General features: G+C 52.3%; 1 protein-coding gene across 1 annotated transcript in view; it reads right to left on the reverse strand.

The window, feature by feature from the left end:
• Positions 1 to 12,378, reverse strand: part of IKBKB (inhibitor of nuclear factor kappa B kinase subunit beta) — a 229,314-nt gene extending 216,936 nt beyond the window's left edge. Inside the window, exon 1 of the mRNA XM_069877376.1 lies at positions 12,373 to 12,378. The gene's annotated coding sequence lies outside the window, so the exon portion shown is untranslated. The remainder of the gene's footprint in view (positions 1 to 12,372) is intronic.
• Between the last annotated feature and the right edge of the window lie 13,866 nt (positions 12,379 to 26,244).

Consider the following 26,244-nt stretch of genomic DNA (forward strand, 5'->3'; position numbering starts at 1 on the left):
AAGTAACAGCACTAATAGAGACGCATTCAATGTAACATCGAGTTGTAGGCTGTCTGGGTATCTTTACGTTTTGTTTTAATGTCGTTTTAGATAGTTACTGTAGAAAAGTGTCGCAGATGGGAGGGGTCTGACAGAACGATTACCAGTATAGGGGCCAAGGCAGCTCTTTAGAACAGGAACCTGTGTGGAAGCACTCGATGAATGTCTGGAAATGGGAACCTTTTCCCTGAGCTCTCATTTCAGGGGGAGCTTGGTGCAATGAGAAGGTTTGGTGAGCACCACTGCCAAGCCACCACCTCGTAGGAAGGTGAATGTGGAATCAGGGGAGAGAGGTACCGAAACGCCAGTGCAGTAGGAGACCCCACGCAGGCTGGAGAGTTTGGGGGAGAGCAGGGTCTGGTGCTGGCAGTGCACATCGCTGGGCGCCGGGGAATGCGTCCTCTATGGGGGCATGGTTGGGCACGGCTGCGCGGGCAATGCAGAAGCAGAGCCACATCTAGGAGAAGAGGCCGTAAGAAGAAAGGTCCGTCAAGTCTCGCAATGCCCAGAATACAGCTCTGTCTCCTTTTAATTAGCAAATGGGAGTTGATGCATCGAGGGAGACAGATCACATGTGGATGCCTGCGCCACGGTGCCCACAGGCACAACTTGGATGGGCAGAAGCCTTGGCTTGGAGCTGCGGCTGCCGCCCGGGACCCCTCCAGCCACTGCTGTGGCTAAACGCGCCTCAGCCTGCCCCCGAGGGCACGGAGACCCCAGCACCGCTGGGTGCAGTTCAGGCCCACAGTGACAAGCTGGGCTGCAAAATCAGCATTGGCTTCCACTTCCCTGATGTGTGTTGAAATTCAGACACCGTGACGATGTTCAGTGCTTGTTTTGAATGAACAAATACCAGCAGTGTGTCCACATTGCAATATTTTAGTAGTTGTTCATGTTATGACTTACGTTTATTTTCTAGTCTAATATTGGTTCTTTTTTTAATGCTTTTTCCTCTGTGTATCAATATTCACTTAATTAAAATCACCAGCTTAATAAATTACACTGTGATTCCCCTACTGCCCTTTATGAAGAGCTGTTTTCCAACCCGCCTCGGTGTTTTCAGGGGGTGCTGCAGGGTGAATGTCTAAGGGTGCGCGGGGGAGGCTGCTGGGGACAGAGGTGCGGGAGGAGATCAGCAGAGGCAGGCAGAGATGGGAGGGCAGTGAGAGTGTGGGGTTTGCTGGGGGTGGGGAACTTCTCCTGACACTTCCAGAGTGCACGAATGTACTGGTGCATATCAGGAGTAAAAGGGGCAGAGGGGTGTTTTGTGCTTGGCCGAGCTCTAACCTGATGTAAGGACTTTGCTTCCCTCATTCACCTTGAAGATGTGAGGAGAGCAGCTCGAGCTAATACAGACTATTTCTTGAAAGGCAAATACTTTGAACAGGATCGTGAGGGAGTGTGTAGGAAGCACGCAGGCCCTGGGAAGGAATTGCTGCGGTGTAAGCCCCTCAGCGTGGGCACAGGCACAAGAGCAGAGCAAGAAGCTCTGGCTGCCCATGGGAACCTCTTCCATGAGCACAACACCGGGCACAGCAGAGCACCGCTTGCTTTGTTCACAGCATATTTTGATGGAGAAATCTGTACTTGATTGCTTTACTTCATTTTAAACTTGTGGTTGATATAAACACGTTATGGCTTCTGTTTTCCCTCTTCTGTGATTGGAACAAGAAGCCTCTCATTAAAATACCTTTTCTTTGAAAGTTGTTTTTATTATTGCCTTTTCCGTATCAATTGCGTCACTTGTTCCATGTGGGGCCCCGGTGCATTGACTCCTCATGAGCCACAGCATCTCACCACTGCTGCCTAGCGAGGGATGATGTCAAACTGTAAATCCTAGGTACACAACGTTGGAGGCAGAAAAATCTGTTGTCAAATTACCACTGCTGGATTACAGTATTTTATCAATACAGCCATTCTCCACTAATACCCCTGTTTCACATCAACCAGCTGGAGCTCATTTTAGCTCACACTGATGCAAAGAAAGGGGGAGCAGCAAACTTCTTGAGTCAAATGGTATTGTCTGCAGGAATTGCCTCCCTGTTACCTCCTGGAGAAAGTTGACTTCTCTGCAGTGGGCTGCAAGGAGAGCAGTCATGCTGGAAACCTCCTGCCCTCTCTGACCAGCTGGTCCTGGCTTTGGTTCTCAGGTTGTTTTGATTAAAGTCATTAATGCACCCATCAGGTGGGGAATGGCTGAGTGGTGCAAACACAGTGCAGCCTGGGCTAGGTCCAGGTGCATGTGGGAGGTAAAATTGCTTGTAGGAAGCAGGAGGTTCCCCTTCCAATGTGTCGTCGGCCAGAGGCATGGGCTGCAGCAGTGTTATCGCTGTGAGAGCAGGTAAGGCCAGCACACGGTCTGCTGTGCAGGGTCTGGGGTAGCTCAGGAGCTCGTATGAAGGCTGGCTCTTTGCTTTGTGGCCTCCTGCTGCCAGTGTTTTACTGCTGGGTCTTTTGAGGTCTCTGACTGAGGCATGAGCATCAGGTAGGCTCGAAGGGGTGTAGGGAGCAAGTACACGTGCTCACTGGAAAATCTGCAAATGCAGTTCCTTTCCTGGTTCCTGGTAACATCTGTCCAGGGAAGTGAACTGGCAATTCTTGCAGGATTTTTTTAATCATGTAAAAACCAGCTCACAGCCAGCTATTGTATACGGGTACATTTGCTGTCCTTGTGTTTGTTATTTTGGTGTCTGACAAGAGCAGCCTACAGAAACCTGGAATCTTGTGTGAACTGTGGGGAAGGCACCTGAGTGTCTGGAGCTGTAGTTGTGCAGGGCTGTAGGGAGGAGCAAAGGCACCTGTGCTGAAATGTGAATGCATGGGATGCTGGTGAAACCAGAAATGGTGTCTCTGCTGGCTCAGCATTCATCGGGAGCAGGGGCTGGTGTTTGTGCAGCTCACGGGTACCTTATACATCATTCAAATACTGATGATTACAGTGAGTTCTACGTTAAGTCACAAGCATTTGCATGAACGTTCAGCCTAAACTAAGGCAGGCCTTGTTTTGAGGAGAGGCAACCTCTGATTTTACCTTATTGGGGGCTGTAGAGCTTTTTGAGAAAGGAACGCACTGTCTGTGGGATGTTATGCTCTGACTGTATTGTCTTGGATGTACCTGCTGCTTTTGGAAGCTCTGCTGTGTATATAGGAGCTGAAAAGCGGGTACATCATGTTCCAGTATCTTTACCAAGTGCTTTTTAACTGGTTTGCAAAGGAACAGGCATTTTTTTATTACTGTTCCTTCCCCAGCTAATCCCACCTGAGCCTCTGAGCGTGCTACCCATGGGCTAAGCTGCTCTCTTTGGATAGTCTGTAGGTGTCCAAGTCATGCTGGAATGCTGTTCTTGGGAGGAGAGCCGGGCGAGCTGGCTGGCTCCTCTGCTCTTGCGAGGCTTCTTGACCACGCCGTAAGCAGAGCCATGGGCTCCAAGGGCTCTGCAGCACGTGGCTTCCCTGAGCAAAGCTGCATCCTGGTGAGCCACAAGGGAGGGAGTACAGATCAACCTGTCAGGGTGGCCGGCCGCTTTGTGGAAGCCTCCCAGCCTTTGGAAAATGAGGGCTTTGTTTCTAGACCTTCCCAGTGGAGGCTGAGATCTCCTCTGAACCGGCAGCCTGCCACAAGAATGCTGCCTGCGTGGTGGGAGCGGGGGCTGCTGCATCCCTGCCATGGGGCGCAGGATGTGCCAGGGACCACAAGTGCTGGGAGAGGCCTGGCCCCGTCTCCTCTCGGCACATCAGAGTGATGGATCTGTCTCCGCTCACCAGTGCGGGGCCATCAGCGCACAGTGGGCTTCGCTCACAGCCTGCCAAGATCCCCAGAGCCACAAGTAATGGGCAAACAGTCCTGCTTTTCCGCAGAAAAACTACAGCCTGGAAATTCACTGCTGTCTGTAACCTTTTCCCTTTAGAGACAAACAGGAGATGCTTGCCAAGCCATTGCTGTGGAAGGGAGGTGGAGAAAAGCCAGGGCATGGCTGGAAGGAGCTGTACCTGGGAGCAGCCAACACGGGTAGGGGCTGCTTGTGGTCCTTGTCATCAGTCTCCCTGCTCCTGTCCTCGAGGTGCAGGGAGTGGCTCTGTTTGAGATCCCACGTGTCTGCTTTGCACACCTTAAACCCGGTTTCCAGAAGAAAGATCTGTTGGGGGCAATGGAAGGTGTCATTTGATGACCCAGTGGGTGCCACATTGCACAGGTGATGTTTGTGGGTATGCTCTGCCTTGGTGGGCAAGTACCTGGAAAAGATGTTCTGGCTTGCCTGTGCCAGCTGCTCTGCTGAGCTCTCGTGATTGTTAGGTGAAGTGGCCTAATCATGACTTGCTTCCTCAGACATAACCCGCACACTGGTGCAGCGCTGTGGCTGCGGCACAGAAAGCATCTCCGACTGTGGGCAGTCACTAAAACTGGTCTCTGTTTTCTTTTGCTTCGCTCGACCTGGGGAAAGTTACGCTATTGGCAGCCTCAGCTTTTGCATTTTGCTTCCTCAGTCTGGCTTCCTACAAACTCTTCAGTTATTAATGTGGCTGAGAGATTAATTTACTAGGAGGTGCAATGTTGTGTATAAATAAATAACAGCCCCAGGAGGATGGTGGAGAGTGAGTATCTGCTGTTGCTTGAAAAGAAATGAAGAGGATCAGGGCATCTGCCTTTGGCAGGCTAGCGAGCATGTACGGTACTCAGAACTACATTAGACCCCACAAATAATGAACTGCAACCCCTTTAGGCAAATGCAAATGTGATGACTTTAAATCCATCATCCTCAGGGGTGGGTGATCACACCCAGCCCAGGCAGTCTCCCTAGCTACTGCTAGCAAGGGTAGAGAAGTGGTTTGGAGATGGCTCAGCTCCTCTGCAGAAGCTCCCAGGGAACTTAATGTGCTCTTACGTGGGGCCGTGTGCATTCCCGCAGGGTTTGTGCGGTGGCGAGGGCTGGGCTGTCATTGCTGAGCTGGTGGTGCTGGCTGGCAGGGACCCCGGCCGGTCATCGGGCTGTGAGCCCGGCACATGTCTTCTCCCCAAAGAATGGGATTTCCTCGCCCTTCCCCAAGATCACTGTGCCCTCCAGGGATGCTGGTGACCTCAGGCCTTGATGGCATGTTCAAAGTGGTATGTTAAATGGCCTTAATAAAATGTTGCTATCGGGATAAATGTTTATAAAAGTCCCTACCCCTGAATTAATGCTTGCCAGAGAGCTGAGACATAGTTATGTGTGATACAACTTTAGTCATTAAACATCATCCTGCACAGCTGAATCAGGGCAGCCCCGAACCGCCTGCCCCAGCATGTTTATCATTTCTTCACCATTCTGTATTCTTTCTCCTCACTCACCCCAAATGTTTATTTAATAATCCTGGAAGACCTTTTAAGCTTCCTGGGTTTAATGTTTGCTAAACACCCTGTCACTTCTACTTCTGTTGACGATTCCCGGGCCGTGTGCTCTGCCCGAAGCTGCTGCCGGACGGGGGAGCCTCCAGCCACTCAATTCCATCCCTCAGGCCCAGGGAGCCAGGTTCCTTCACCCAGAACGGGGCGAATGGGGTGGCTGGGAGCAGCCAGACCCCTGGCACGGGCAGCTGGGAATCGTGCTGCCGGCAGGGAGCATGGCCAAGGAGACAGCGGGTCCCAAGGGAGCACGTGGGGCCATGTGCCCCTCGTCCGTGATGGACGCCTGGGGGACCCAGCAATGTCCCAGGACAGAAGGAGCTGCAACGTCCCTGTGCTCGTGCCACCTTCCCACCTGGTTGTACGTGTGCTAATACAGACGTCTCAAAGCCAATATTGTGCCTACAGCGTGCGGGAGAGCTGGGGTGAGGACCTGTCAGCTGGATAATCTCGCTGTTGCAGCGCATTACCTCACTCTTCGAGCTCTGGCCGTATTAGTTTCAGCAAATTCATTTTCCTTCACAAAAGCTTTTGGTTACTTTGGGATTAGGGACTGTTTAGAGTTCATTGTTTTCCCGAGCTGCCTCGTTTCGCTGTAAGGCTTAGAAGCTGGGTCTGCAGGAACTTAATCTCCCTTCTCCTCCAGCAGCCCTGTTCTGCGGAATCTGTTCTCTGCTTTAGTGCAAATTGTTGATGGGAGATAGCAGCGGGTCTTTCTGCTTCCATTTAACGTGTCAGCAGAGAAAGACATCTGCTTGCAATTACGGGTCTCGCTGAAGGATTGGTGTGCTAGATTTTATAAGATAATGGGAAACCTTTATCAATTCATAATTCCTTGTGTCATACAGAGAAATAATTTCATTTAAAATATTCCTTTTTGTATTTTACAAAATTAAAGGATAAACCATGAGATTGATATCAAGGGGAAATGCCTCACGCTCTGCACAGTGAGCCCTGGCTTTCCCACGTGAAAGCCTTGGAGCAGGTGAAGGTCGGACCAGGGAGCAGGAGGGCTCTCTAGCTGTTCAGTCACCGCCTTCTGCGTCATGCCCAGAGAGGCAAATCCTTTTGGAAATGACTTGCTGCTGGTGTTACAGCATGCTCTGAAACATAAAATTGTCCCCAACGCAGTGCTCAAAGTGCTGTAGTGTCTTGGATGGGGCAAGTGGCTACAGACGGGCTGCTGTGGACCAGCAGCTCTCTGGAGTGCCAGGCACCCCCTGTGGCACCCAGCACATCCCCAGCAGCAGCGGCAACAGCTGTGGGACCAAAGTGCCCCATCCTTGCTGTCACCAACCTCAGAATGACTGGTGGTGGTGGACGTGATGGATGCGTGTCTGGTGTGGGGGGCTCCCACCCTGCCTGCGTGGTGCGTGTGCCTGGGGCGGGGAGCTCGGGGGATTCCAGAGACATGGGGACGGGTTTGTGGCCACAACACAGGCTGCCCAGTGGTGCTTGAAGGGGCCTCCCCCCGTGCCTGGCTTCTTCTGGCACGGAGGGAGCCTGCCTGGGGCGTGGGGAAGGGGCTGGTCCCCTCCTTGATCTTTCTATCTCCCCCAAAGGCTGCTCCTGGCAGGCCACGCTGTCAGCTCAGCTATTCTTGGCCTTCCTCAGCCCGCCGGGAGTCTGCTGTAATCTCCTCTGTGATTAAGGGTCTCGGAGCATGTTCAACATCATTAAAGAAACAAGAAAATAATAATAGTTGTGATCTGTGCTCAGGAATGCTTGCGAGTGGAGTCAGAGTTGCATTTGGTGCCTTTCGGCTAAGAAAGCTCTTCATGCTTCAGCCGTAGTGGATTAACAGGGGCCGCATCCCCTGGCTCCAAGAGCTTTCTGTGCTCTCTTCTCCCAGCAGCACCAACTCCTCTTCCCTGCTGTACTTTCCTTTGCTTGGATGTGGATCTTCATCTTCAGGGAGAGGTGGGGTGGGGTGTCTGCCCGCAGGGACTGTGGGTCTGGGCTGTGAAAGTGGGAGAGAGAGAGATGCCTGTTGTCAAGAGGTCATGAAGTCTGGGTCCTGGTGACTGGTCTTGCTGGGATGGAGATGTCCACAGCGAGATAACTAACGTGGGGCTGAGACCCTGCCCTGCAGCCTAAAGGATGAGAGGCTTCAGTGGGAGACCTTGGAGCAAGTGCAAGGGTACATCTAGAGCGGGGGGATGCAGCTGTACCATAACATGGATACAAAGCTCTGTGTTTTGCTGCTGGAAACCTCTCCTTTCCTACCTTCTGGCTGGTACCAGCTCCAGCATGTGAGTCGGTGAAAGAAAAGGTGCTTTGCAATATGCAAGGATTCTGTGCTCAACTCCTAGCTGGAAGCAGCGGGTGCTGCATGCTGCTGTCAGGTTGTATTTTTCCACATCCACAACAAAGGGCTTAGTGGAACCTGACTGCAGAAACTTCTGAGTGCCCTGCGCAGACAAACGTGCTCCACAGCACTGGGCAAAGCGCAGTGTGGCTGGGTTTAAAAGCTTAGCAAGGTGGCTGCTCTTCTGCAGGTGGCTGTTCTGCTGAGGGCTCTGCAGAGATCTGCTGTGCCCGTCCTCTGCAGTGCGTGAGGGTGTCCCTCCTGCTGCTGTGCGCTTTTGGGCCTCTGCTCTCCTGGCTGCACATTCCCAGTGATGGGAAGGACCTGTGGTGCTGCCTCTGCGAGTGTGGGCTGGAGGGAGCTGACTGTCAGGTTTGGAGAGAGCGGGAGACGGAGAGAAGGGACCCCTTGGAACTCCTTGGCAGCAGGAGCGGCCGCTCAGCACAGGGGCGTCTGCCTGCTGCATGGTGTTGAGAGATGCTCTGGGATGCCCTGAGGAAGCTCTTGGGGATGCTGGTAGGTTGTGGCTTCAGGGACCTGGGTCTGTCTGAGCTACTGGGGGTTTGGAATCGTTCTGCCAGAGCATCTGTGCTGCTCCAGGAATGTGAAACACATTCTGGACTCTTCATCTAATGGCACTACTAGTGCACGTGTGTGAGCATACACGCTGTTGGTAGCTCCTGACACTCACCCAGCCCTGGAAAAAACAGTGAAACAGCATGCAGTTCAACAGACTTGAGAACAAAACAAAGCGATGAGAAGGTGGGAAATCCTGGACTAATTTCTAAAATACCATGAATTTCTGGTTGTTGCAAAACCAGCTAAATCTTCACTAAGGCAGGGAGAAAATGTACAGTATGGGACACTGGCAAGATCCAGAGCCTCATCCCATGGCAGAGAATGCAGCTGTTCAGCCCAGAGCTCCTGACACACCCCCAGCCGAGAATATGTTTTCTCCTTGCAGAGGAGGAACAGCCTGGTTTCATTTTAAGCTCCCAGATGTTGGTCGTGTTACCAACATTTCTTTTTTTTACTGAAGCAAACTCAAAGCATGTATTTTTCTTTAAATTCTCAGATGTGAGGCGTGTGGAAGTTCATTTCTGTGCAGCAACAAACCCTAGCCTGGTGAGATGAGCTGTAGGATCTGACTCCCATGAGACGTGGCTGCCAGACTCTGTTCTCCCTGGAAAGGCAGCGGAAAGGGGCTGGGTGGTCTGGGGTGCAAGGTGCCCCAAGCCCTCCTGTTGGAGCAGCTGGGGGTGTCCATCTGCCCAGCAGGGACAAGCATGAGGTCTGGAGGCGATGCAAGTGGGAAGGCAGGGTCTGGCTGGCCGGCCTGCCAGATCTTCTGTGGAATTGGAGCGTTGGATTATGCAGGGTTGAGTTTAATTTCTTCCCCCTCTCCTCAGATTTTTAGTAGCTGACAGTTGTTACCAGCGTGAGGTACTAACTTTTTATTTTGAATGCATGGGTTCGGGCTCGTTAATCACTTCCAAATGCCCCCATCTAAAGGCTATATTGTTTCAGCATTCAGCCACTAATTTTTTGAAATCTCTGAAATAAGACTCTGCTCTTGAACATGTGCTGGAGAGTCGTTCCTTTCCGCTGGATTTTATAAATATACATGTGGTTTAATTCAACAAGAGGGCTGGAGGGGACATTTTTCCACCAGTTTCCCCCCCTCCTCTTTTCTTTGGAGCTGTATCTACCGAACCGCCCGGCTCCATGCCAGCAGCAGCCCCTTGGGTGATCCCGAATGCATCGGGGGGTTAAAAAGTGTTTCTGAGGAGGCCCAGCATTGCTGTCCTGCAGACAGACCCTGAGGTGCCCAGGTTCATGGTCACTACCAGCAGCTCTGGGGTGGAGGGGAAACAAGGAGAAGAGCCTCCAGACAGGATCAGGGTTTCCAGCAACTCAAAAGCACGTGCCACCTCACGAGCTGTTGGGCTGGAACAGAGACAGCTGGCCCAGCCCTGGAGCCCTGCTCTGCTCACATGGCTGGGTGAGGAGGGTGGTCTGTTCCCTCTGCTGCTCTGCCAGCATCGTTGTGTAGAGACGGAGCCAACACGAGGAAAGGACCAAATGCCAGAGCATCGTGATGCGGATGAGGGCTGCTGGTTTGGAAAGGCAGCAACTGCTGCAAAACCCAAAGAGAAATGGCAGTGACTTTGTGAATGCTCATGGCTCTGGCAGGCAGTGGAGATCCACAGATCTATCAAAGCACAGGATACTGCGATTCAGAAATGTGAAATGCACGGCGGAGTCCTGCCAGGCCTGAAACCCTCAAGGAACTTTGTTGTGTCTGGGCTTATGGATCTCAAAGAAGCATTTATTTCTGTGACTAAACTAGATTTTATATGCCCTGACATTGGAGTCTGGATGGAATCAGACATGTGCCGAGTGCAGCCGGATCAGGGACGGCGCGTGCTGGTCTTCTCTCAATGAGGTTGTTCCTGCTCATTAGAAATAGTTCCCATTTTTTTAATTCCCTCATTCCTCATCTGCTCAGACACTGCCTGGCCTGGGCCATCCGGCTGAATTCTGGCTCCCAAGGGGCTCAGTACTGGTGATGGAGCTGCTGTGGAGACATAGGACCGTGAGGGATGTGGTGGGGAGCTTGAGATGATGTCTGTGCTCTATATGGTCTTGCAGACATAGGAGTTGCTTTAAAATCAGCCATCAGCTGGAGAACCCTGGCTCTGAGCAAAAGGAGACATTTTTTAAGTTATTGCTACTTTATTTCTGAAGAGAAAAAAAAGGTGGAGTTGAGAGGAAAATGTGCAGGATCCAGTGGAAACAGAGCAGGGCAGGGAGGCAGGCGTGTGGATGATGCTCGGGTGAGGTGCAAGCTGGGGCTGTGCTCTGCCTGGGCAGAGGCTTTGGCTGGGCAGTGCCCTGGGTGCAGCCCAGCTCCCTCCAATGCAGCCACTGGCCTGCGGGCAACTCAGCCGTGTCCTGTGTGCAGCAGAGCTGGGACCAGTGCTGTGTCTGGCTGAGCTGGGTCTCCTGCGCCACCGTCCACAGCCCAAACCACAACCCCCCTCTCCTCTGCTGGGGAATTACTGCTGGTGGAAACCCTCTTCAGTCTCCGGCTCTTGGAAGCTCTTAAGCGTGCCTGAGGTGGTTATGTCCTGTGGCTTTGTTGGTATTATAAGTAGAAGTTGTAAGTGAACATGAAAGAATTTGTGCTGACCAAGAGTCGTTCTTATTAGAGATGATGGATGAGGAGGGGCTAATTCCTGCCAGGCCCCTTTCCTTACCTCATGTTGTCCTCCTGTGGCCCTTATGCCCCTTGACGTCCTGAGCTCCCTGCAGATGCTGGGGTGCTGCAGCCAGACCCTCTCCCCGCTTGCCTCGAGGCCTTCCGGTTTTTCCCAGATGCTGCTGGCACTGCCCTAACCCAAAACGCAGCCCAGCCCTCCCAGCTTTCTGCTTTCCCAGCAGACTCTCTGGCTTTGCTTGGCCTGCAGTGGATGCAAAAGTATTTTTTTATCTTGGCAGGAGGTTAAGCACAAGAGAAACGGTTTAATGCATTTTGGTCTGAGTGCCTGGGCTGGTGTGTTGAGCAGACACCATGTGGTCCCAGAGTCTGCTCCTTGGCTCTTGGTGCAGAGGCTCATTTCAGCTGGCCAGTGGAAGAGTCTTTAAGGTCTAGGTTTTCCTCTATGAACATCTGATCTATGCTCGCTTTCCTAATGCGCTGAAGATGTTGAACTGAACTGCTTGCTCCTGATGCCAGGGCTGATGCCTGCGTGCCCTCTGCTGTCCTGCTAAAGCCAGCCCTTGTGGGAGGATGCTTGGGGCAGAGATGGGCTGCCTGGGAAGATGTGGAGGGAGGTGCCAGCTGGCTGGATGTACCCCTGACTGGGCAGTTAGTGGTTCTCCAGCAGCCTTTCGCTAAGCACGGCTCTCCTGCTGTCTCCTTTGGTCAGGAGTGCTTCACCATCATAGGCATCTGGTGCAGAAACTCATTTTCTCAGCTTCCTAAAGGAGGGAACTCCTCCAGGAGGAGGGCTAGGAAAGCTGAAGGAAATTGTTTAAAGAATAAAAGGCAAAGGTGAAATTAAAATAGAGAGGATTCAGGATTTAAAATCAGGTTTTTGGGGTTTAAATGTCCTACTTTTCGTCCTCCAAGCACCGGGATTCAATGTGTGTGACTAAGCAGGAGCGGAGATGCTCCTGCTTTCCCGAGGTGTCTCTTGGCTCCCCAAAATACAGCTGAATGGCTCGGCTGCCGGCTGCCAGTGGATTGAAATCATGTGCCTTTTTCCTTTGCATTTCTGGGGCTTCACGTGAGCCCCCTCAAAGGTAACTCAAGTGGCAGGGAGAGAGGGAGGAGCTTTTGAGGAGAGTTTCGTGCGGTTGTTCTTATGGCCGGAATATGCAAGTTCCCGGTAGGCTTAACCAGAGAAAGAATAAACTAGGGGATTAAGTGGTCCTGTAGGGGAGGCAGCTGGAGCGGCTGCAGCTCTGACAGCGGCAAACGGCGGCTCGTGCGGTGGGAGGGGGTCGGGGACCGGGGGAAGCAGCTGCGGGAGGCGGGTGCCACCTCACGGCGACCGAGGGGAACGGGCGGGGGAGCCCGGCAGCATCTTCACCCTCGGGAGCATCTTCACACGCGCCTCTCCACAGAGAGCATCTTCACCACCGCTCCCGCTCTCTGCAGCATCCCCCCCTACCCCCCGGGGGCATCTTCACCCCCTCGCCTGCAGGGAAGCAGTGCATTCGTGCCCCGGTGAGGCTGAGCTCTGCTGCTGCAGCCACTCTTCTCTCTGCTCTTTTGAGCTGATCTCTCTATGGCTTCTCAAGAGGCAGATGGTCCTGCCTGTGCCTCCTCTACCTGTGTCCTGCTGCAGGGCCAGGGCCGTGCTCTCTGCCTGTCCCCTGCCTCTCTGACCATAAGTAACCAAAGTAGTGTTTTTTCTAGAGTGGCTACTCAGCACAAGCACGGAGGTGCTGCTCTGAGCTTCAGGTTCTGTGTTAACGGCTGCTGTGTTCCTTGAGGATGGACATGCACCCAACGATGCAGGGGATGATTGGAGATGCAATCCCCAGACACTCTGAGAGAAGAGGGCTTGGGTGGATGGTATTATTTAGCAGCTCAGCTTCTAAATGGCTCAGGAGCAACAACAACCAGGATTTTAACCATGCAATTTCAAGTCAACTGAAGGGTTAATGGAAAAATCTCTTCCATATCCATTCCTGCTAAATGACCTCTGCAAGGCTCTCCCAGAGATGCAGCTATCTTGTCTCCATGCTCTAGGAGACAGTGCTTATCCTGAGCCTGACAGTTGGCTGCTGTCTCCAGACACTTCCTTGGCAGCTGGCTTTCATTATCCTCACTATGTGGTACCTCACCTGTTCTTGCAGACTTGGCACCATGAGCTGTTGAGAGGTTGAAGGAAAATCACATGGTGTCCCCACCAGGTCAGACAGGAGTTATTACCGTGGGTGTGAGCACAGGAGGCTCAAACAGCTCCTCTGTACATTGCTCTGGCTGATGTCAGGTCTAGATCTGGCCCAGCAAAAGGGAAACAAAGCCGCCTGTGGCCTGTTTAGCAGCCCTGGAGGCTGTTTGCTTCCATGGCGAGCCCGCGCGAGAGGCACAGTCCAGAGCCCTGCTCGTCCCTCTGCACTTGAATGCTGGAGCCGCCAGCTGCTGATCAGGACACGCGAGGAATCAGCGCTGTGATCCCTGCTACAGGCGCACAAGTGCTGCAGGTGCAGTGCAGAGTCACTTCTGTCCGCTAGTGCCTTTCAAAACGTGTTTACACGACCTGTCAGTTAATAACAGCCTTGAAATAAAACAAAAGCATCCCAGGGAGAGGAAAGGAAGGACCACTTTGGTGAAGTTCACTTTGGTTCTGCTCCCTGGAAAAGAAACAAAGCCCTAAGCCACAGCCAGCACACTTGGAGCTTCTCGGTGACAGAATCCAGACTGCATTTGTTTGGGAGCATAAAACACACAGACAGGTTAAAACAAATATTACAAGGAGGAAACTACTTGTCACAGACTCTCAGACTGCTGAGGGTTTCTCCCCACTGGGAGAGCATCTTTCTTTCCTGGAGTCCTAGACTGGCTCTTTCCTGCAGAGCTTTTCACTGAACTGTGAGGTCAGCATGGACTGAGTCCTTCCAAGCTGTACGCAATCTCTCCTGTTGCAAGGGTCTGGCCCGAGCAGCCCCGGCTGCATCCTTTACCTTTGTCCCAGAGCTGCTTCTCTGGAGTTCACCACTAGCATGTCCTGCCAGTCTCATCTGTACCTGCACAAGAAGGGTCGCTGATATTCGTATCTTGTCAAATTTGGTGCTTTCGCAGCAGAGAAGAGAAGTGACTTTCCCACCCCCATGCCCAGGGGCTGTAGCTGGAAAGGACTCTGCTGTCCAAGTGAAAGCTGGATGCAAGCTGAGGGGAAACAGATGGTTTTGAGATCAAGCCCATCATACGAATGAGAAGCCAAACTGCTGATGGATGGGGTAGTGTTCAGCTCAGGCGTGGAGCCAAATGTAGTGTTGTCCTTCCCAAACCGTAGGGTTCCTGATGACTGAGAACACAAACCCTTGCTCAGGTCCTAAGGAGCCTGGCTATAAACAGAGCACGATCCAGCTGAAGTGCACCCTGTGTCTTTGCATTTTGGCTCTGCTGCCGCATCGTTTCCCAGCAGACCGTTAGTGCATGTTTACATTGCAGTGAGTGCTAGCAGGTGGTGCTGGCCCAGCTGAGGGTGGGTTTAGATGCCTGCTTATGGCACAGAGACTCAGCACAGGCTGCTACACTGTGGGGTCCCCCTGAGAAAATTTTTGATTATTGGCCCATGGTGAGCCCTCCATAGCAGCACTGGGTAGTCTGACAGCAGCGGAGAGAGGTCCTCAATTTGTCTTCCTTTAGCCTAGCAGCAGAGTCCAGATGTGGGTGAAGAACAGTGCCGTCATCTTCATGAGACTCGGGATGTGCCTCCAGCTCTAGAGTTATTGGCTTGGCTCCTGTGGTCAAAAGGGCTGATATGTCTCTGCCACCTCCTGTGATGGGATGCACTCCTGCTGTTTAGTTGTGGAGAGCCAGGAAAAGTTGAGTTAGGAGCTAAGCTGTGGCTTTCTGGAGCTGACACCACTTTGCTGTTCATGTGCAGCCTCTTGTATTTACAGAGTTCAAAGCTTCTTGTGGGCTGTGCAAGCTGAGCAGAAGGGGCAGTGTGGCTGTGGCAGCCTGGTAGTAGGCATTGCTCGTATGCCACGGCAAAGGCTGACTGCCTTGTGCCTGTTTAAAAAAGGAGGAGAAAGATGCTCAAGGATGCAGACAAGCATCGTGACCAGCCAGGCCCTTTTGGCTCCAGGCAGCAGCTGTGGTGCCGCACCACGGCCCTGGCTTACACTGCAGCCGTTAGGGACAGGGAAACTGGCTCTGTTTTGAAGAACACCAGGCATTGCACTCGGGCTTTACCGTGCAGTGATGAATCCTTCCTGCTTTGCTGCAGAAAAGCTATTGTGAAGGCACAGGGACAGGAGAGGGATGCCAGGGAGAGAGGACTGACAGTTAAGTCAGGGCAGAGTGTGGCTGTTTCCTCACTGCCCACAGGCCAAAGCAATGGGTGGGCAGGAGGCTGCTTTTGGCACATCCCTGACCATGGCAGAGTATGTGAGAGACAGGGGATGTTGATTGGGAGGGATGTGCTGAACCAGTGCAAGTCATTTGCAAAGGGGATTGCAGCAGGCTGTAGTGAAGCTGAAGTTCTGGCAGTGGAAGCCTTGGAATGAGCTGGAGCTGCAGAGAAGCAGAAGTGGATCAAGGCAAGCAGAGGAGACCACTCTTTGCTGCACCTCTGCCCTGGGAGCTGCCCCAGGCCCTGCTTGCAGCCCCTGCAGCATCGCCTTGTCCCTGTCACGCTGCACACTGTGAGAAGCAGAGTGGCTGTGGAGATGCAGGGTTCTTGCCTGCTGCCAAAGCCTTTTCCTCAACACCAACCAGCAGCAGAGGCTGCACATCCCTGTGCAGAGAACCTGGTGGTGGTGGTGGCCATCCCTGCTCTTGGTTAAACAGCCTGACTTTAGAGCCTGAGCCTGTGTGCTGTGGGGAAACACAACCTTCCCAAGGCCCTGGGTTGGCAGTGGGGCTGGGATTTGAAATGGGGGCAGAAGTGCCACTACACTGCTCTGTGTGGCCATCCCGGGTGGTGACAGACACTTGGATTAGGCAGCGAGGCTGTGGCACAGAGCCAGGACTTGTGCTTGCTCAGCAGCACACTTCACTCCCAGTCTCAGAAAATCTGTAAGAGGAAATTGGATTTAGAATTGTTCTGCCTGGCTCCCAGCAGAAGGCCCTGGAGTGAAGGAGGGCTGAGGGAGGGTCACTCATCACCAGCTCATTAGAGGCAGAAACCCAAAACCCAGGGGAGTGCCCTCTGCATTGGTCATCTGCACAAACTCCTCTGCTGTTGCCATTTGGCAGTGGTGAACGCACATTGTGCTGTGCCCTGGAGCCATGTCCAAATTGGGACATTCTTATTATTTTTAGCATCGCTTATGAAGTATCCCCTATTTTTGTCCTGTAGGACCAAACCGGAGGAGGTATTTACTTTTGGAGGTGGAAACATTTTGTTTCCATAAGGTCTCTTGGTAAAGTTGTGTTTTCATTTGCATTTCTCATGTATAATTTGGTATGCGAGTTGGAGAGAGAAAATGAGCTTTGTGCTTGAAAGTGTGGATGGCCAGGAGGAGGAACGTCCCTCACCCGTGTGACTGTGGCCTGGATGGAATCAGGGTTGGACTGGCAGCTCTATGGGGAACTGGCCTGACATGGGACTGAGGGGATGTTGGTGCCACGGCAGAGGGACCGTGCGCTGCCGCTTGCTTGGGCGGAAGGGAGGGATGCACTGGGGCAGAGGCAGAGCACCCACCTGGTAGTTTTCCCCATGCATCCCCTGGGGAGCCACTTGGCTGCAGAGCTGCCTCTGGTGAAGGATTTCCCCCTTTCGCCAGTGAGTGTTGTTCCCTTGCTCTGCCTCTGTGCATTTTTGAGAAGGAAGAGGGAAGGACCCACTTGCAGCCTGAGCCCCCGCCCCCATCCCTTCTCCCTGCTGTCCTGAATTGTACATCAATGTCCTCCTCTTTGTGGGGTGAATTCAGAGAAGCTGCATTTGCACTTGAGTCTCCAGATAACATATGGGCAAGCGTTGATGTCTCGATCCATTTCCGAGGCTTGCTACCATAAGCACTTAACTTTACCCTTGCCAAGATGTGTATGCGTTTTATGTGCTGCGCGTAAAAAGGCAGAAATTGCACTGGGTGGAATGTGTTGGAATTGGCACTTTGGAAAATGCACACTCTGCTGGAATGTGCTAACATCCAGCTCTTACAGAAGGGCAATTAACTCTATTTATGTTCATGAGACTGAATCTAAAACTGGCTGCAGAAAGCAACTCGCTCATGTTAAAGGGCTTTATAATCATTATGCTGAAGTATTTCTTTTGAAAACATTTTCAGTTTCTTAAACAGTTAGGATATTTATAAAATATGGCATCAATTACTTCATATTTCTTTACTCATGCTGATTATACAACCTATAATTATACTTAAGCCTCTTATTTGTATATCATGGCAGCGTTTAGAAAAGCTCTGTGATCTGTCTGTGTTTTGTTCTTTCCAAATGGTGGAGAGCTGCAGTCTCTCCCTCCTTTTGTGATCCGAGGCCCGAGCAGTAGCGCTCCAAGTGCCTGAACACCAAGCTGGTTCCTTGTTGAATGTGCAGGCTGAGGCCGGCAATTCATCGTGACAGGTAACAGTCGCCTCCGTGTGATTTGGACCCCATGCACTGTGTTTACATCCAGCTTCTTGCAATCGTTTACTCGCAGGAAAATATTTTCCTGGAACCCTTTTGCTTGCTGTAAACCAGCGTTAGAGTAATTAAACTCTCTCTGAGTGTTTGTCATTAATAAATGCAGTGGGGACTTGGCTGCTGGAGTGGTTCCCTGAGACTCTGCTCTGCTGGCACCCGTCACAGGGATGTGAGGTATAGCTGGGCTCCAGCTGCAAGGCAGGGATGCTGGAAGTGTCCTGGTTGCTGAGTTACCAGTGGTGTTTGCTCTGCACCTCCCTCTTGTAAGTGGCTGAAAGTAAAAGCCTTGCTTGAACTGGGAAACTGGGCCATCCCCTTTGGAAAGCAGTGCTGGCCTGGTTCACAATAGCTTGGCTCTTGTGAACTTCTGTTAGGGTTTCACTCGGTGTCAAAGTTCCCCTGCTTGTACAGAAAGAACTATCGACCTGCTCTCCCTCGATCCTCACAGTTGTTTCCCATGCACATGTGTGGTGCTGCAGGGGTTAAGAGAGCAGAGCACTGAAATTTCAGCGCATAAAGGAACCCCCTTGCAGTGGATGAGGCATAAGCACAGCTTTCCTGGTTACGCTTGACAAATGTGCAACAATAGACAATGAGTCAGGGTGGGGAGCCAGAAAAGAGCTGCTGGGAATTAGTGGCATGTCCAGGAGAGTGAAGCCCTCCTATAACCGAGCATTGTTCTCCTGGATATAAATCTCAACTGAAATATGAACACCAGGCTTCCAAGCACTTCCCAAAGCTGGAATGTGCATTGTCAATAGCCAGACCCATGTGCTGTGCATAGAATCCAATTTATCACCTTTATGCTGAGGCGTGAAATTCCCACCCTGAAAGGCTGGGATGATGGACTGACTCCCAGCTGGTGGTAAAACCGAGGTCATGCAACAGGACGGGCTGGAGGACCACATGGCAGTGTGCTTTCTGTGGTTGGGGTGTGTGCCTGCAGCTCACGAAGCACAAGCACATCCCACAGCAGCCTGGTGCAGTGATGCTGCGAGTCAGGGCTTGGTTAAGTTCACCAGGTGGGAAGTGTTTTGGGATAGGATTGTCTCCTGTTGGGAACCACAGTGCAGCAGCATCTCTAAATCTTCTGTGGCAGCTCTGCCCTTTATCTTGGGTATAAGGAGGAGCTGTGCTTGACTCGATTTCTGCTAATCGTTTCCTTCCTTTCCAGTGTGGAGCCAGCACCAAATCTTGCTGTGAATGCATCTGTCTCGTGCCCTTTGACACATCCCAACAGCACAGAATGAGCCCAGGACAGGGGTGTCTCTGGATTTACCCAGGACAATGAAACCATGCTTGTTTACTCTCCCTCTTATCCGTTGCGATAAGAATAGCAGAGATAAGCACACAAGGTGCACCCTCAATGCAAAGCACACCCTACTTGCTTTAGCCACAGAGGAATTCCCATTTTGTCCCATCACAGTTTATGGAATGTAGGACTGGAGAGGACTCAGTAACAAACCAGATGAAAACAGGCTCTATCTTTGCTCCCTCTCTCACATGGTGAGAAGTAGTGCATTGTGCTCTCTCTCCCAGCTGGCTGGTGAAAGTTTGCAGTGGATAAACCTCGTGCTGTAGCTGTTTACAGTCAGCACAGTGACAGTTCCCAGGTGGCAGTCTGGAATTCAGGCTGTGCTGGCAAGTTGTAAGCTATTGTTTCTCTCCTTGACAGAACGGCTGTGCAAGTCCCAGCACAGCATGGGCTATGGATTTTCTTGTTCTGTTTCTGACTGTAAAGTTTTGCATTGTTTCTGCTGGCTGCTGTGCTCAAAATACTTTTCCACTCTTGTGAAACTGGAGCTTGTCTTTGCAGAAAACTCACAAGGTTGGGAAGGCTGTCCAATGGGAGACATGGCCTCAAGTTGTGCCAGGGAAGGTTTAAGATGGATATTAGGAAAAAATTCTTTACCAAAAGAGTGGTGAAGCATCCGACCAGGCTGCCCAGGGCAGGGGTGGAGTCTCCATTCCTGGAGGGGCTCAGAAAGTGTATAGATGTGGCACCTCGGGGCATGGTTTAGTAGGAACAGTGGGGTTGGGCTGATGGTTGGACTGGATGATCTTAGAGGGCTTTTCCAGCCTTAATAATTCCATGATTTTATGATTCTAACTGAAACCCAGCTTCATTTTTCCATCCTGTCTCTGTCTGGGAACACGGAGGTCCTGCTCTTTGATAAGCATCTCATAATGCTCGAGCTGTTTCCTCAAGGTGAAAGGGACTCAGTGGAAAGATATTCGTATCACTTTTGCACAAATATCAGATTACAGTCTAGAAACCAAATTGTCTGCAATTACACCCCTGAATTGAAGGGAAGACAGACAGCAGCACGTAAAATATGAACGAGGTTCAGTGTTTGCCTGCAGATATTAACATTTCTTCAGTTCAGGTTCAGAAAAGCACTGTTGTGTCTTCCAGTGCGGTACAAAATTTCATCTGCTCCTGCTTTCAGCTTTGGAATGGAGTCCAAAATTAATTTGCTGCAGGTCACCTTACTTTGTGAATAAGAGGAGCTCCTCCTTTCCTGCAGTACCTGTACTGACAAGAAATCAGGTGGTAATGCTGCTGGCGCTGCACGCAGGGACTGGGAGCAATCTCGGAGCTGGGAGCAGGTGCTGGTTGCGGGTTTGCTGCTCGGGGCCAGGCACTAAAGCAGAATGCCCAGAACTCCCTGGTTTATGCTTGACCATCCAAAATGCAGTTTCCCCCGCTTAAGGTATGGAGGAGGAAGGATTCCTTAACATCAGGAAAGCAGATGGGTAGAGAAATGCCCCTTGCCCTTGGTGCGGCTGCATCCCTTGCCGGGGTTTGGTGCTTGCACCCCGGCAGCGCCCCTGGCTCCCACAAATCCTGCTAGTGGGGTGAGATGCTTAAGGACTTAAGCAAAGAGCCTGGAAACTCAGTTTGTAACGCCTGCCCCGCTGTGCCAGACCGCTCTGAAGGCGCAGTTCCCAGGGTCTGAGGGATGAAGGCGCCCCGGGAAGCTGCCGCTCCAAGGAGGAACTGCGATTGCCAAACTAACCTGATCGCCTTCTATGACAAAGTGACTCGGCTGCTGGATGAGGGAAAGGCTGTGGATGGATCTTCCTGGACTTCAGCAAAGCCTTTGACACAGTTTCTCCCAGCATTCTGCTTCGGAAACTGTCACCTCTGGCCTGGACAGGCGCACACTCTCCTGGGTGGAAAACTGGTTGGATGGAGGGCCCAGAGAGTGGTGGGAAATGGAGTTAAATCCAGCTGGAGGCCAGGGACAAGTGGGGTTGCCCAGGGCTCAGTGCTGGGTCCAGCCCTGTTCAATGTCTTTATCAATGACCTGGATGAAGGCATCGAGTGCACCCTCAGCAAGTTTGCGGACGACACTAAGCTGGGTGGGAGTGTCGATCTGCTGGAGGGCAGGGAGGCTCCAAAGGGATCTGAACAGGCTGGACCGCTGGGCAGAGTCCAACGGCATGAGGTTTAACAAGGCCAAATGCCGGGTCCTGCACTTGGGGCACAACAACCCTGTGCAGTGCTACTGACTGGGAGAAGTCTGGCTGGAAAGCTGCCTGGAGGAGAAGGACCTGGGGGTGTTGGGTGACAGCGACTGAACATGAGCCGGCAGTGGCCCAGGTGGCCAAGAAGGCCAATGGCATCTTGGCTTGTATCAGAAACGGCGTGACCAGCAGGGCCAGGGAGGTTCTTCTCCCTCTGTACTCGGCACTGGTGAGACCGCACCTCGAATCCTGTGTTCAGTTCTGGGCCCCTCACCACAAGAAGGATGTTGAGGCTCTGGAGCGAGTCCAGAGAAGAGCAATGAAGCTGGTGAAGGGGCTGGAGAACAAGTTTTATGAGTAACGGCTGAGAGAGCTGGGGGTGTTTAGCCTGGAGAAGAGGAGGCTGAGGGGAGACCTCATTGCTCTCTGCAACTCCCTGAGAGGAGGTTGTGGAGAGGAGGGAGCTGGGCTCTTCTCCCAAAGGACAGGGGACAGGATGAGAGGGAATGGCCTCAAGCTCCACCAGGGGAGGTTTAGGCTGGACATTAGGAAAAAATTCTTCACAGAAAGGGTCATTGGTCCCTGTCAGAGGCTGCCCAGGGAGGGGGTTGAGTCCCCTTCCCTGGAGGGGTTTAAGGGACGGGTGGATGAGGTGCTGAGGGACATGGGTTAGTGATTGATGGGGATGGTTGGACTCGATGACCCGGTGGGTCTCTTCCAACCTGGTGATTCTATGGTTCTATGATTCTTCCCTGGGGCCTCCAGCCGACAGCCCCCGCCCGTCCCCGTCCCTCGGGGCCGCTGGGATCCGCGGGTTTCGCCCCAGAAGCGGCCGCGCGGGGGCGCGTTTGTCCGGGCTGCGCGGGGCCCGAGCTGCCGCGGCCGCCAGGGGGCGGCGGGTCCCCCCGGCGCGGGGCCCCGGGCTCGCACCCCCCTGCCCGCACCCCCCTGCCCGCAGAGCCGCCTCCGCAGCGCCCGTGTGGGCTTAGCGGCTGCTGCTTTACCAATTTCCCCAGCTGCTTGTGGCTGCGAAAGCTTCTCGCGCTTAAAGAAGTAGAAGGGTGAAAGCCAGTCCCCAGGTAATTCAGAAAGTGCTGGAAGGAATGGAGATCAGGAGGCTTTTGGTTCATGATTTCATAGAACAGTTTGGGTTGGAAGGGGCCTTAAAGATCATGCAGTTCCAACCCCCCGCGATGGGCACTAGACCACTAGAATTTGTGGTCTAATAAACTAATTAGGAAGGAACAAGAAATAATGGAAGCGTTGCTGATTTTATTTGATATCTAACAGAAAATCAAAGTTGGTTGGTTTTTGCTGTGTGGCTAAACTGCTGATTGTGTGGTGACTGCAGACCCTCCGCCGTCACCCAGTGTGGGGACAAGCCCCGGGTGGCCACAGCGCTTTGGCATGCGAGGAGGGGAGTGCTGGCGGAGGAGAAGCTCAACACGAGCTGCGACGTGTGCTCGCAGCCCAGAAATCAACCGTGTCCTGGGATGCATCCGCAGCAGCGGGACCAGCACGGCGAGGGAGGGGATTCTGCCCCCCTAGTCAACTGTCACGAGACCTCAAAGTCCTGCGTCAAGGATGTGGAGCTGTTGGAGCGAGTCCAGAGGAGGCCACAGAGATGATCCAAGGGCTGGAGCACCTCCTGTATGAGGACAGGACAAGAGCGATGAGGTTGTTCAGCCTGGAGAAAAGAAGGCTCCAGGGCCACCTTAGAGCAGCTTCCAGTACTGAGAGGGGCTCCAGGAAAGCTGGGGAGGGGCTCTTGATCAGGAGTGTAGGGAGAGGAGGGGAATGTTTTTCAGCTGGAAGAGGGGAGATTGAGATGAGATCTTGGGAAGAAATGTTTTTCTCTGAGGTTGGTGAGAACCAGGCCCAGGGTGCCCAGAGCAGCGGTGGCTGTTCCATCCCTGGAGGTGTTCAAGGCCAGGTTGGATGAGGCTTGGAGCTCCTGATCCAGTGAGAGGTGGACTTGAACACCCAGCTCTTCTGGAGTCTCTTGCCTTTTCCTGTGTGATGAAGGGAATTCACAGCCCATGCCCAAGACCGCTGCTGTGGCTGCCATCCCACTGCAGCCGACTTCTTTGGAGTCATCTCCAGCACATCCTCAAAGGTGGTCAGGATCAGGCCATCTGTCCATGTAAAGCCTGACGTGTAGCTGGGGCAACATGCTTGAGCATCTTTCTATGTCCCTTGGGCAGCCGCAAGCATAGACAGGAAAAAAGGCTTATCCTGTGGATATGGTCCATTGAATCAAGACCCCATGGAAAAGGGAGGGCAGCCCCCGCGGTATGTTGTGATTTTGATCCTTGTTTAGCTCCTTGTGCCGTTTTTCCTCACCCTGTGTCTGATACGAACGGCTCTTAATCTGCTTGCTGGAGAACAGGCTATCACACGAAAGCCATTAAGTTCTGGGGCCAGCAGCAGGGCTTAATGACAATTTAAATTAGGAACCTGAGCTGGGGCATGGTAACACTGGAGCTATAATTAGGAAGGCAGCAATTTCCCCATGACCTTTTATTTTTAAAGTGTTTTAGATGGCCAAGTCTGGTGTGCAGAGCTCCCTTCCTTACGGGGGTTTCTCTCTAATGTGGGTCATGGCTCTGCTGCTCGCAGGTGGCACTGTACAGAGGCTGCGTTTTGTTGTTTCAAAGTTAAAGTGTCTTTGAAATATGGTTTTGCATCCAACGCAGAATGTAATAAAAAGACATTAAAGAGCTGCTGACGCCTCGTGGAGAACTGAAAAACATTCTGTGGAGAAACAATTCTGCTGGGCTGTCTTATCTGCTGTTCCCTTTGCTCATTTTTGATAACAAGGGGCACTATAAATATACATAGTTATACATAAAAATGAGGAACCTTGGCAACCAGATAGAAGGTTGGTTGTTTTCTCCTGTGTGTTTGCTACGGGCAGGGGGTGAGGGAAGATGGAGTTACCCATTCACATTTCACCTGCACAGCTCCTGGACCGATGCTGTGGCTGTTTGAGTGTTGGGCTGAACAGGAGCCACGTACTAGTGGAATGTTTTTTCCTAGAGGTATTTGTTAACCTTCTAAAAATAGCAGCAGTGGTTTCTGGGGCACTCTGACAAGGCTGGCGGTGGAACAGACAGGAAGCGATGCTTCGGAGCCAGAGGACAGGAGCTGCCATATGGCACTGGGGTCACGTGGCGCAGCTTCCCAGGTCCAGTGTGAGAAATGCGGTGGTGCGAGGCTGTGGGATGGCTGGCCCTTGTGTTTACTTGCCTCGAAGCCCGAGTGATGCAGCTCTCCTGGGCTGCGTTGTCTCTCCTTGGTGCTGCACCAGGCTACTCTGCCCTGTTGGCATTGCCCATTGGATGATGCCCCGGGGGAGCCAGGCGCATGGACCCTAGGGACCACTTTCATGTGCCAACATCCAAAGCCCACAGCAGTTCCCTTAACTTGAGCTGCAGGACCGGAGGTATTGCCTTGTGGAACTGATAGAACTGTTATTGCCTCAAACCAGACCCGACGAAGGGTAGCGTTGCTGCTGCAAGGAGTGATCTGTGTTGTTTCCAAACAACTGGGCAAAATAACCTGCCTGCTCCCTTCCCTTCTGATAGCTCCTGCAAAGTAATGCTATTCCAGAAGCCTGGAAGGGTCTTCTGCGCAGTGCTTAGTCTTGAGTATGGTGGATAAGGAAGCCCACCTGGAGTCTGGGCAGCAGGCTGGGCTGCTCCAGCCCCAGCGCTGGGACCTGCAGATGGGAATGTTCAGCTGAACCAAGCACTCCTTGGCTGTTAGGTTTTCCAGTAATTTTCCCAGGCAAATTATGTACCTGTCATGTCCTCAGGAGAAAACATTTTTTACCGTAGCCATCAACTGTTCAGAAAATGGAGAGTTATTTTGGCATCAAAAATACTGCGCTCTCCTCCAAAACTGCGCCTCATTCATGCTGTCATAAACCAGGAAAACTCAAACCCAGAAGCTGGACTGAAGCTGCCATCAGGTGTTGTGAGATGTGCTCCTCTACTATTGGCATTTTTTGCCTTTCTGCAGAAATTCTTTTGTGCGCTGTTAGCAAGTGATGTGGGAAAGGAGTGGCTGGGCAGCGGACAAGCAGTTGCAGGGCACGGGTCTGTGAGGGCTGCCATGTGCAGAGGCTTCACAGCGCAGCGGTTGGCCTCGCTGCAGCATGGGGAGCACAGGCACCTGAAAAATCCTCCTTTCAGGTCAGACAAAGCAAGAAATTACCTAGTGAATAGGACGAGCCAATATGTAACCAATGATTAATTGGGAAGCTGATAGGGAACAGGTCCACTGTGTACTCGGAAGGAGAAGTACGTTGGGTGGTAGAAGCCTCAGGTAACATTTGCATAGAAAGGCAGCTCTATGAGGTGGCACCCAAACTGATAGGATTCCTTTTGGTAACTTGGATTAGATATGATGTGTCTTAGATAAGCTGTGTCTTATTTAATATTAAGAAATACCCTTTTTTTTTTTCTCTCTCTCTCTGCTGCACTTGTGCCTTGATATTCCCTGGAACAGTGAGGTGGCGTACGGGTGTGTTCGGCACAGAGCAATCCAGCCGTGTGCTGGGTGAGTGGGCTCAAACATCTGCACAGCATCATTCCCTTGCCACCAGCCGATGGTGGTATAATTAGAAAAGTCATTAATCCGTGCTCAGCGGTGCTAGAAACTATTTATAGCAAGGCAGACAAACAGTGCCCTGCATGCTGGGCTGGGTCTGGCTGTTACTCCTGGTGCTGTGTGTATCCTGGGGCCAAACTGGAGAGAAAAATCTGCTCCTGGGATGGGAATGTCCTGCCTGGCCATATGCAGACAGACCCAAGCCGCTGACTCTAAGGTATCGCCCTCTGGACTGGCCCACAGGTGACACCCCTATGGGCTGTCACCACCCTCTGCACCGACGTCCCAGTGGAGCCCTGTCCTACCAGTGTCCCTGCAGTCCCCCTGCCGCTGGGACCCCTCAGTGGCCAGCACAGAGCATGAGTCTGGAGCAGCTCACAGCCAAGGAACAATCACATAGTCTCAGCAATCCTTTTCCTCAGTGTCCCTGGGGAAAGGCACTGAAACCAATCAGAATGGCCCTTCGGATAAATTAGTGGTGACAAACTGCATCTGACAGCCTGTTGTTACCACTCACGCCTTGGGACTAGGCTGGCTGCTTGCTGATCTGTGTTCATCTCTCATCCACAGAGCTGGAGAGCCCTGGTCCGCTGGTTTAAG

The sequence above is a fragment of the Phaenicophaeus curvirostris genome, chromosome 27 (assembly GCF_032191515.1).
Source record: "Phaenicophaeus curvirostris isolate KB17595 chromosome 27, BPBGC_Pcur_1.0, whole genome shotgun sequence".
NCBI classification, from domain to species: domain Eukaryota; kingdom Metazoa; phylum Chordata; class Aves; order Cuculiformes; family Cuculidae; genus Phaenicophaeus; species Phaenicophaeus curvirostris.